Source organism: Peromyscus maniculatus, chromosome 2 (genome assembly GCF_049852395.1).
Source record: "Peromyscus maniculatus bairdii isolate BWxNUB_F1_BW_parent chromosome 2, HU_Pman_BW_mat_3.1, whole genome shotgun sequence".
Lineage (NCBI taxonomy): Eukaryota > Metazoa > Chordata > Mammalia > Rodentia > Cricetidae > Peromyscus > Peromyscus maniculatus.
This window is the reverse complement of record NC_134853.1, coordinates 162,521,704-162,529,564: the sequence shown is the minus strand read 5'-3', so window position 1 is coordinate 162,529,564 and position 7,861 is coordinate 162,521,704. Positions and strand designations below refer to the sequence as shown.

Here is a 7,861-nt window from a genome sequence, read left to right as displayed (position 1 = left end):
TGTCTAAACATTGTCTCATTGTAGGGAAATGTCATGGCTTATAAATTATCTGTCATACACTGATGGGCATGTGAGTCCACAGGCCATAGAAAACTCATTTTCATGTAGGCTAGGAGCAGGAGGGGTGAACAGAAGAACCTAAGGTATTCTATAGACATTTAAACACTATCGACAAAGTGTTGTTAAAAAGTAATTAGAAAGGTAGCTATCAAAGATCACTCCTTACTGTGTAAATATGTAAATAAGTTCAGAAATCAAAGTTCTAAACGATTCATTTCTATTTAAAAAAATTTTCCAACATTTACAAAGATGAGGATTCACTCTCACCAATGTCCTTATCTGGATCCTATTGGGCAGCTTCTTTTTCTTGTTGCCGTTTCTTCCAAAGCTTGGCCATTGCCAGAAACTTGAGGTTCGGCTGGTTGGCAGCATCCTCTGGAAAGATGTAATCATGGTATTCTTCCCAGCCGGCATCAGACCCATCTTGGGCCTGGACCTTTCTCCTCTTCTTGACCTTTTCTGGCATGAGTTTGTCTACTCTTTCCTTGTCTGATACTGTTCCAAATTCATCTTCAAACCCTCGCCAGGATTCCAGCAACTTAAGTCTCTCTTCTTTCTCTTCACGCTTTCTCATGGTTCTGTTCGCCTCTTGATAAATCTGTCTGCATTTAGTCACACCTGCTTCTTTGCCTGAGGATAACTCAAAGCGAGCCAAACTGATCCATACCTTGACATCCTGTGTTCGCTGAAGCAGTTTTCGGTAAAGTTTTCGTACCCTTTCCGTTTCTTCCTGCTCAGTCTCAAAATCGATATAGGATGTCCAAAGGACCTCTGGCATGTCTAAGCTTGGCTGGCTGATGGCTAATTCGTAGATGGCCCGGGCTCTATCGATATCACCAAGGATTGTCTCTAATTCTGCAAACTTAATCCATGAGGTACAACTTTCAGGTCCAAATTCCAAGAACTTCTCATAAATCTTTCGGCATCTGTCAAATTCTCGAAGCTGTAGTTCCAGTTCTATATAGCCTTTGAATAACTTGTTCTTTGGGCATTTGCCTATGGAAGTCCCCAAAGCTCTTCTGGCCAGTGGCAGATTTTTGTGCCGTATTTCAAACTGTGCGTAATATAACCACATTTTGGCAAAGGTGAACTTTTTGTGAGGAATTAGTGCCAAAGAGGCTTGATAGACCTGTCTTGTCCTCTCAGGATCCTTGGCTGCCAGCTCTTCGTAGAATGCATAGTTGATCCAGAAGTAGATGTAGCGCTTCCAATGCCTCTTCTCCTGGATGGGCGGCACCTTGGCAATAGCCCTCTCATAGACTTCCCGCACTGTGTCGGCCTCCGCCTCACTTTCCTCCAAGCACAAGTAATCAAACCAGGCATCGTAATTGTATGGATTAGCCTTCACTTCTTCTTCATATTGGCATCTTCGTTTGCTCACGATGATATCTTCAACAGCCCTGCGGTCCCCAAACTTCTTCCCAAAGACGGTATAGTTTTTCCAGAGTTCTTGCGCCCCTGGTTTTGAAATTCTAGCCAGGGCATATTTGTAGATAACTCGTACCCTTTCCAATTCTTTCTGGTTTTCCTCGAATTTGGCAAAGGCGGCATACAGGTGTGCGTCCACATGCTCCTCTCCAAAGAACTCCACTGCTCTCTCGTAGACTTGCCGCGCATGGGCAAAAGAAGCATGCTTCTCTTCGAATCGGGCATACTTGACCCAGTTCTTCACAGCAGGGTGCACGAGCACAAAGCGTTCTTAAAGGGTACGGGCCCACTCCACCTCTTTGTGTCTCAGCTTGAAGCTGATGTAGGAGTGCCAGGCCTGCTCCTCAGGCCGCCATTCCATCCAGCGCTCAAACACTTGACGGGCACCGGCGACATTGCCCAACATCTCCTCCATGGATGTGTACCTGTGCCAGAACTCACTGACTCGGGGCAGAGTTGTTAGGGCTCGCTCCCAGATATTCCGGGTATGGTTCACCTGGCGGTTCTTCATTTCCATTTCTCCATACCTCAGCCAGAGTGGAATACTCCCATAGTCTACATCCAAGGCACGCTCGTATATGGACCTAGCCCTTGGGATTTCCTTGAGACTTTCTTCCCACTGGGCATATTTGATCCAGTTACTAATCACAGTCCTGTTTTTTCTTATGTTCTCTTCAAAAGTCTTCCTCTTCCCAAGTTTGTAATCATTGAGCTCCTCTTCATCTGTGATCTTCTGCTGAGGCGGGGATGGAAGGAGCTCGAGTTCTCTCTCTTTAGCCTCTCTTAAGAGCTGCTCTGCAGTTAGCTGTACCTCAGCTGGCGCTTTGTTTTTCACCTTGGCCACTTTGGGAATCCGCTGTTTCCCTGCCGCTGTAGAGGACGCCATGTCTGGGGCCGCTGAACCGGAGTAACCCCCGACACCAACATGCACACACACCACACCGCGGGACCTCAGAAATGGGCTTCAAAAACCAGCCAACACCAGAGAGCTGGCCCGGGACAAACTAGATTCCCCCAACAGAGGCCCACGCCTTTAATCCCAGCACTCGGAAGGCAGAGGCAAGAGGATCTCTGAGTTTGAGACCAGCCTGGTGAGCAGTAACCGGTTGTAAAAGCTTCAGAGGAAGCAGAGAAGACTCTGTCGAGGAGCTTAGAGTCACACCTGGCCCTGGAAACGAATTTCTAAACGGTCTTATTAATTTTTTTTTTTTTTAAAAAAGAGCCAAATATACGGATGAGAGCCTTAGAGACCAGGGAAATGCGGGGAGCCACCAGCTACCTTACCTCACCAGCTCTGCACCTTCCAAAATGCCCTGACTTCCCGTCTACCTAGGTTTTATTGCCTAAGTTTGGATTGCCTTGCTGTTCTGCCCTCTCATTGGCTCTTAGCCCAGCTACCTCACTTCCTTGTCACCGCCTGTCTGCACAGACCTCAGGTCTCTGTGGTGGGTCCCGGGATTAAAGGCGTGTCTCACTACACTTGGCCGTTCCCTAGTGTGTCCTTGAACACACAGAGACTCTGCCTGACGTGTGTTCGGATTAAAGGCGTGTGCTACCACCGCTTGACTTCTGTGTTTCCTTAAAAATGGCTGGCCTTTTTCCCCTTGATCTCCAGACTTGCCTTATTGATTAACGTACAAATAAAATATCACCTCATTTTGGCACAAACAGAGTATCACCACATTTCCCCTGTTTTGTCTAGTGAAAATAAAAAAATAATTTAAAAAGTTAAAACTAATATAAGAAAAACTATATACAATAACTATACACACTATATACAAGCAATAAACAAGTTAAAACTTTCCTTTTAATGAAACAGAAAAGGAAAAGATTCAAAAACAAATAAAGGGGGATATGATATGGAATATAGGATATCGATATGCTTGGATGAAAGGGTAGATTAATGTATCTGCTTTTAAAGAGCAACAATTAGTGTAAAATCTTTTCCACTGCTGTAGATTTTAGTTTATTGATACAAATTTAAAGTTAATTTTGTTATACTGTATGTATATTTCTGCTCTCTTTTGAGGTATTCAGTTTATGAAACTCATTTAAATTGTAATGGATCATTGAGAACTACAGATGAATAATTAGTCTTCTATGAGAGTCAAACTTAGGGGCATGTTAAGTTTTCAGGGTATACATAGACATAATTCAATCAGATAGGTAATCTTCAAACCCTTCAAAGACCTACAGAATATGGAATTTAAACTGATTTAAAAACTTGGACTTTCTGGACAGTGAGATGTCTGCTCCTGTCAGCACCAATTTACTTCAAAGAGAGGATGGGCGTCAAAGACATTCCATGTGGAGTTGATCTTCTTCTTGGCAAAAATAGCCATTTGGGCAAGAAACTGTTCTTGCCTGGACTGCTTTAGAAAAAAAAATGTTGTGTCGACTGGACATGTAGGACCCATTGGAAGGTGACCACTGAACTTTGCAAGGCAAAATGGTGTTTAGGACCCCAGACTCGAATGGTACCTAAAAGCCAAGACCGTGTCTTAATGAATATTCCAGCATGCATGTGAGGTCGACCCTGAGGAGAGGGTGCAGGCTCCTTTGAAGGACAGCTACGGGGAGTTTCAGGGACAGTTAGGTCATCTCATACATAATTGGTTAAGCAAGCCAGCAGTTACACTGGTAACTTGTAACTGGCTGAGATTTAGTCTTCTCCTTTTTGGACACACTTGCACAAGCTTGGGCAAATCTGCCCGTGACTCGGAAGGGGAGCTGGAAGGGGAGCTGCAGGATTTGTCCTTGACACATGGTGAAGCTGACTTAGGCCTGTGTTTCTTCTCTCCCTTGTCTGTGAATCAAAGGCCCTTTTTTGAGAGAGGCACCTGGTTTCCCTCTCTCAGAGAACTGAAATCTAAATTCAGTTGTGAGAGTGGGAGATTTTTAACCCCTTTCACAATGTGCTGGGTGGGCTAGATTTTGGATTCAACAGAGAGCTTGACACAGGTAAGACCAAGGTATGAAGGGAAAGAAAACATGTGGATGGAAAGAAGTGACTACAGAGTTCAGAATGTGCTCCAAAGTGAATCAGAGGTTTCTGAGGCCTCCATCTTGGAGAGGTGAGACAATAGAAAGGACAGCACAGACGAGAACAGTGTGGGAGGCCCCAGACACGTTGACCACATGCTTAGGGGCCAAGACACAGCTGCCATGATAGGCTTACTGGCAGGTACTACCCAGTCCCCAGAAAAAGCAATAAGCTGACCCTACCTAGGGAGGGCCAACAGCTAAGGGGAAATACCTGACCATCCAAACATTCCCAGCACACACCTGAACCCCTAGACAACTGTCAGCCAATTGGGGTCCTGAACCTTGGAAATCATCTCACCCCCAACCTCTACCATCATCAAAACAAAAACAAAAGGTGGTCCCGCCCAGGCTCGGCACTCTTTGACAGTACTGCTGTATCCTACACAAAGAGGGTCCAAGCTCCAGCTTGCTTGAATACAGGCTCTCTGCTTTTGCTTATGGATTCAGACTCCTTGGTGTTCTTTTCTGGACAGAACAAACAGACGCAGTCCATATGTGATGAGGCTGTTCCTCTTTCCCCAGTCACTAGAAATGGAAAGAGACTGGGTTCAAATAATGGAATGAAGGGAAAATGAGATGTAGGGTTGTACAGGCTGGTTTTGTGTGTCAATTTGGCTCAAGTTAGAGTCTTCTGAGGAACGAGCCTCAGTTGAGGAAATGCCTCTATGAGATCCAGCTGAAAGGCATTTTCTCAATTAGTGATCAATGGGGGAGGCCTCAGCCCAATGGTGGATGGTGGCACCCCTGGGCTGCTGGTCCTGAATTCTATAAGAAGATGGGCTGAACAAGCCAGCAGAAGCAAGCCAGTGAGCAGCTCCCCTCCATGGCCTCTGAATTGACTCCTGCTTCCAGGACGCTGCCTTGTTTTGAGTTCCTGTCCTGACCTCCTTCAGTGATGAACAGTAATGCTGAAGGGTAAGTCAAATAAACGTTTTTTCCTCCCCAACTTGCTTTTTGGCCATTGTGTTTTGTTGCAGCAAGAAAAACCCTAACTAACGAAGGGGTCAAATGAGATTATAAATTTAGTTCCAGACATTGGAATCTTTCTGTTTAACCCACAAGAACTGGACACAACAAGTGCTCCATTTCTGGGATGCCCACCACAATTTCTACAACATACAGGCTGGAAGACAGGATGGGGTCTGTCTGCTCTCCAGATGTCATTAGCGAGACACAACCTGCGGTGCATCATCCCATAAGAGGGGGAATACAGGTCGAGAGGGTGTCAGTATTTGACATTTAAGCCATTCACTCTGGAAGACAGACAGAAAGACTGGTAGCTACACTGCTGAGATTAGACTTGAAGGGCTCTATGATCACAGACACTACCAAATCAGTGTCCTCCTCCCTGAGAAGGCTCCTAGGTCAAATTCGTGAAGAACTTCCTGTCCTGTGAAACCTAAAGAAGCTACAGTAGCACACTTCTGACCTGGGACATCAGACCCTAGAGATGTACCCTGCCTCTGAGGACATCTATGATAATAACATTGGTGACGTCCTGCCAGACAGACCTGCCACATTGCTCTAAGCTCATGGAAACACTCGGGGCTATAAGGCAGCCCAAATGGATCTACTTTGTTGCTAAGAGGTGTCTGGATTTTCATGGATTCCGTGTCTACAACCTGAAGTTCAAACTAGGCTCCTGTTTGCAATCAATAAGGAGAGGTCACAGCTGGGCTCTGAAAAATGAAAGCCAGGATTCAAGTGACTCATCGGAGACACAGATCATGTGTATTCAAGGGATTTTGGATGTACTTGGGAAACAAGACTGCTCCATTAGTTCAGATTAGAGGGAGTGAAGCTTTGACAGGGAGAACCAGGGGCTCATTTTCTAATGAAGGTCAAGAGTGCAGACCCAACCTCAGACAGGAAGAGAGATAGGAAAATGGTAGGGATTTCATCCCAGCACCATCAGTGTCTGAGAGACCATAGACACAGGGAAGGAGATAAAGAGAGAGGATGTTACAAGGAGCATAATGGAATGGATGAGGCAGGCTCCATGCCTCTGTCTTGGTTTGGCCTCTGTCTTTTGGTTGTCCTTCCTACATAAAGATTTGTAATTTACGTATATACGTTCCTTTCTTGAACAGTAAGTTTTTGGAGCTCTGAACTGGTGTTGGGCATACAGCATTCTCACCGTTGAGCTGTGATCTGTCTTTTTCTTGCTTTGGAAGGCTTGAGGAGCTGGATATTATTTCCCCCACCACCCTTAGCATTACAGTTTCCCATAGGATTCCAGAAAACCCTTTTGCATGAGAGGGCATTGTATTCTTTTAATTTACTGAGTCGCTTTCATGGACAGTTTCATAGTTGTTCATTATGCTAATCGGGTTTGCATATTCTCGTGCCCCCCTTGTTTCACACCTTCTGCATCCTAGAACTTTCAGAGTGAACAATGACCCAAAATTCCCTGTTCTGGGGCATTTTATACACTTCAGCTTCATGAAACCCCAGTCAAAGAGCTAGAGAGAGATTCTCTTGGAGAGATGGCTCAGGTGTTAACGGGGCTTGCTGTTCTTTCTGGGGACCAGCATTTGATTTCAGCACCCTGAAACTCTTGGAACAGTTCCAGATTATCCTGACACCACCATTTCTTTTTCTGTATTCTGGGAACACTTGCTGTCTTTTACATCTACATACACACCCCACATGTAATCTGGATATGCCTTTGATTTATGATCATTGAATATGTATGGGAGTCTGTTTGTAGGCCCCTCTGTGCCATTGTAACAATGTGGAGGTCAGAAGATACTCACTCCCTCCCTCAGTCTCTCTCTGTCTGTCTCTGTCTCTCTCAGTCTCTCTGTCTCTCTCTGTCTCTCTCTGTGTCTCTGTCTCTCTCTGTCTCTCTCTGTCTCTGTCTCTGTCTCTCTGTCTCTGTCTCTCTCTCTCTCTCTCTCTCTCTCTCTCTCTCTCTCTCTCTCTCTCTCTCTCTCTCTCCCCTCTCTGAGATGTGGTCTCATACACAGCTCTGGCCATCCTGGAACTCATTATGTACACCAGGCCAGCTACAAACTCCCAGAAATCCACATGCACCTGCCTCCCATGTGCTGGGATTAAAGACACTTGCCCCCATGCCTGCCTTCAGAGGATGACTTTCAATGGTCAGTTTCTTTTTTCACAGGAGATTCTGGGCATCACACTAAGGTCTTTCGGTTGATGTAGCAAACTCTCATGCATTGAGCCACCACAGTGTTCCACAACCTGACTGTCTGTCTAAGCTCAAGATTAAGTGAAGCCTTTCCCAGCCAACACTCTGAATGCTGTGGCCACATGTCAGTAATACTCAGTCCCAGCTCATGGAGTGGGTCATCAACAAACTCCTGGA

At 45.5% G+C, this 7,861-nt stretch overlaps 1 pseudogene; it reads right to left on the bottom strand.

The window, feature by feature from the left end:
- Window positions 1–315: 315 nt before the first annotated feature.
- LOC143271703 (crooked neck-like protein 1 pseudogene) lies at window positions 316–2,390 on the bottom strand (annotated as a pseudogene).
- Window positions 2,391–7,861: the final 5,471 nt, after the last annotated feature.